Below are 4,741 nucleotides of genomic sequence, written 5' to 3'. Positions count from 1 at the left end.
TTTTAAAACCCCATTTGTTCTATATTTCACCACATTACTAACCTTAAGCTAAAAAACAATTGCATATCCCAAATTGAATCTTTGGTTAGCTTAAGATAGAATTGTGTATGCTAGTTAAGTATGGGAAATTGTGGGAACAGAAGTTGTTAAGGGAATGTGTCATGAAAGTTTAAAGGAAATTTAGATACCCACTCATGTGAAAATATAAAAATAAAAAATCTATGTGCATTGATAAGCTTTATTTATTCAAAAAAAATATATTCAATAAATAAGGGGACAAAATTACCCCAATGTTAAATTCAGAATTCAAAGATCAATGCACATATGATAGAATTAAAATACAAGATTGAAACATGAGTATGGGTTGAAAAAGGGAGTTATGGGTAGCTAGGCATGAATTTAAAGGTATATAGAATATATGTATATTAGGTGAGAGCTTAGGTTAATTAAAGATTCAATTTATAAAGCTCACTTAGCCATATGTATATCCTTACCTGCACCTTGGCCCCATTACAACCCTGAAAAGACCTCATGATGTTTGCATTGGTATATTAACTGTTGTTGATTGGTTAGGAGAAAAACAAAAGTTAGAAAGCATGACTAGAGAAGAATAGAGTGATTACCCTATACACTAGAGATTAGAGCGTACATACATTATCAGTGAGGGTTCAATACTTGAATTTTCATGTTTCCAGCCTTCATAAGCTATCTTCTTGCACTTTTATCGGTTTTATTATATGATGATAGAGTTAGTGGAATTTGATTTGTAATTGTTTTGAAGGGCTTATTTACTTTTGATCAAGTGGATAATAATCATATAGTTGCATTTATTTATGTATGTAGGATTGCATTGCATTTCATGAGTTTCTGCATGTTCATACTTATTTCCTTGTCTCCTTCAATTTAGCATGAGGACATGCTAATGTTTAAGTGTGGGGAGGTTGATAAACCACTATTTTATAGTTTATATTGTGTTTAATTGTGTGGTTTTGTCGTGATCCTTACCCACTTATTCATCAATTTAGCATGCATTTAGATTTCCTTCCTGAATTTATTACATGTTTGAAAATTGCTTCCCAGAGACTTTAATTATTTAATTTTAATTCTCCTTTATTCCATTCGATGCCGTAATTTGTGTGTCAAGCATTTCAGGCTTTATAGGGCATGAATGAGAAGGAGATTGTAGAGGAAGCTAGCAAAAATGGAAGGAACACAAGAGTTTGAGGAGATAACCAGCGAAAAGTGACGCGGTCGCATGGTTCACGCAACCGCGCGAAGGAGCACAAATCGCAGTGACGCGGCCGCATGGCTTGCGTGGCCGCGCGGATTGGAAAGCACAAGCAACGCGGTAGCGTGGACGACGCGAACACGTGAAGAGGAAAAGCGCCAGCGACGCGTCCGCATGGACGACGCGATCTGCATAAACTGCAGAATCTGAAACCCGCGATTTTGGACCCTATTTCGGCCCAGTTTTTGGCCCGGAACAGCAGACCAGAGTTAGAGAATATGCAGAAACAACAGAGAAAACATTCATTAAGTAGTTTAGATCGAGTTTTGACTCTCTTAGGTTTTTTTTCTTCTCTCTAGTTTTAAGAATTTTAATTTTCAATTGATCTTAGCATTGGAACATTGAGAAGAGTTATTTTCCTCATCAAGACTTCATCACTCTAGTTTGTTCTCTTAACTTGGTTTTATTCTTCCATGTTCTTTGTTATGTTCAATTTTGTCATTCAGATATTTTTATGATTAATTAATGCAAGGATTATTTCTTTTTAATTTAAATTCCATTCCAATAATCATGTCTTCTTTTAATTCCCTTTCATGTGCCATGGATTCTTTATTTACAATGCGTGAGTAGTTTCATTACTTGATGGGGAGTTGATTAAAAGGAACTTTTGAGTTGGAAGGATTGAAAGAAAAATTTGTAATTGGGTTGAATGTTGGATTGCTATCCTGTCACCAATGCCAATCCCTTTGAACTAAGTGGGTTGCAACTTGTGAACAGATCTGGCATTTCCACTTGTTTGACTTTCTCTTACCTAGTAAGGGATAACCAAACAGAACAACTATTAATTATAAATTAATCTTACAATCACACCATCAATGATAGAGATTCTAACCAATCAATTCCCAGTCAAGGCCTCTTATTTTTATTATTTAAAATTCCTCAATTTAAATCCCAATTTACTTAGCTCAACTCTTTTTGGAATATCTGATTAATAAAACAGCACATTTTTCTGCAACTCGTTGGGAGACGACCTGGGACTTAAAACTCTCGGTAATTTTAATTTAAACTTTCAGTGACATATTTCTAAATTGATAGGCAGATTTTCGGTAAGTTAAGAACTATACTTGCAACGTAACCATTTTAATAAATTTTTAATTCACCAGCTTCTGCACTCCATCAGACATATATGCATATCTGTCTTCATTCTTTTTTTCTCATGTTTTAGTGCTTAGTTGGGGACAAGTAACATTTAAGTTTGGTGTTGTGATGACAAGTCATCTTATGCTAGTTGCACAAGCATTTTTCACTAGTTTTTAGTAGGTTTTATGCACTTTCTTGAGCAAGAAGTAAGCAATTGGATTGGAAATTCATGCATCTCCAAAGTCAAGTAAACATGGTTGTTTATGTGCTTTTTCATGAGGTTTTGTACTACTTTTAATAGATGTTATGAATGATGCAAATACCTCATGATTAAAGCAAACGTTGAGGCATTTTTTTATTGTTTGTAGGGGAGAATCAGGCAAGAAAGAAGCAAGAAAGAAGAGGAAAAAGCAGAGGAAGAAGCAAAGTAGAGAAAGTAACATTGGTGGCCAAGTTGGCCCACCAACGTTACCTCAAACGTGGGGAAAGAGCTGAGCTTTGATGCCAACGTTGGAGGGAGCGTTGGCAAGACAACATTACCCCCAACGTTTATAATGAAATGTGCTTTTTGGGAAATGGAAAAATTACAGCGACGCATACACATGCTATGTGCGTACGCGTGGATTTGAATTTTTGACAATCCACACGCACGTGTAAGTTACGCGCACGCATGGATAGGCCAATGATGACATGTCATTATGTCATGTTTTTCTATGCTTTTTCAAACAAGAAATTGATGATTAATGCTTAAATATTGAATGTTTTTGTGCTTAAATGGTATATTTCTTTGATCTTTTGATTTTATAAACTTTTTATGAAATAATAGAAGAAGAAGCAATAAAATCACCAAAAGAAGAATCATACTCCCAAGGTGGGAAAAGAGTTGCAAAACTGACTCAAGGAGGAGAAAATAGGATTGTCAACCCTGACCTCTTTACACTCCAACAAAAATAACTCGAGCTACAAAACTCCAAATGAGGTGATTCAAGCGGCATTGGAAAGTAGGAATCTAGAGCTTTCCAAGAATATATGGCACTACATGGTGGACACTAAATCTGAGGAAGAAAACATACCCCGAATGTACAAAGATGAACATAGTATCAACCTGCAGTAAGGCCAGCTGACCTCTTCATCTTCCAAGGAGGATAACATGAGATGTAGAGCTTTGAATGATGCGCTCTCAAATGCATTAAAAAATAGACATTCAGAGCTTTCCAACGATATATAATAGTATGGGGTGAACATTAAGTTTGGGCCTCAGAAGTTGGTGCTAACTTTGGCCTCCAAACAGCGCTCACTAAGCCAACGTAGCGCTCACTAAAAGAGCGCCAGCGACCCCTGACAACACGACCATGCCTTTTTCAAATGACCATAACTTGAGTTACAGATATCCAATTGATGCGCTTCTAGTTGCGTTGGAAAGCCGACATTCAGAGCTTTCCAACGATATATAACAATCTATATTTGGCATGAAATTGAAGCACAAGTGATAGGCATCTTTAAGGCCCAAAAACACTCAGCAACACATATGGAATGGCGTTCATTTCCAAAGTGAGCGCTACGCTCACTAAAGCAGCGTTTTTGGGCATGCCAAATTGGAGGCAAAGATTTTAGCTATTGGGCAGTGCTCAATAATGTAACATAGCGCTCATTAAGAGAGCGCTAGTTAAGGAAATGTGGCACGAGAAGAGCACATGCATGGTTAATGAACGTTGCGCTCATTTTTGGAATGGAACGCTCTCCTGGAAGTGCAATTTTGGCACAATTAATCTGATTCAAAGCCCATTGAAGCCCCAAAGCAAGCAGAGCCCATTGACATGACTCAAAGACACAAGAAATAGTTAGATTAGGAATTTCATTTAATTGTAATTTATTTTCAATTTTAATTTCATCTTCATTTTGCAAAAGCCTATATCAAGGCATCAGTTTCATTTCATTGGAGATCTGTTAGGCTGCTACGCAGCAGTAGGAGTAGGAGTAGGAATAGAATAGAAGACTCTCTTTAATACACTTTTATTTTTCTGTACTTTCTATATTTCAGTCTTGAATTTAGTTTATGAAATTTCAATTTCTACAATCCTCTGCTACAATTTCCTTTTCTGCAATTTTACCTTTCTGTTCATGTTAATCAGTCTGATTTAAAACTTTCCTAAAATTTTAAATATTCTGCAATTGTTCTGAGTTTTGATTTACTGCTTCATTTAATTTTCCAACACCCGATTCCCTTTACATTTGCTGCAATTTACTTTTCTTGCCCTTTAAGCTTCTGCTGATTTACATTCTGCAATTTACAGTTCTCTGCAATTTACTTTCTGTTGCTCAATTTCACTCAATTCACCACTGTTAGCTTGACTAAACTAATCACCTCACTAA

The sequence above is a fragment of the Arachis hypogaea genome, chromosome 2 (assembly GCF_003086295.3).
Source record: "Arachis hypogaea cultivar Tifrunner chromosome 2, arahy.Tifrunner.gnm2.J5K5, whole genome shotgun sequence".
NCBI lineage: Eukaryota > Viridiplantae > Streptophyta > Magnoliopsida > Fabales > Fabaceae > Arachis > Arachis hypogaea.
This window is presented reverse-complemented; position numbering follows the sequence as displayed.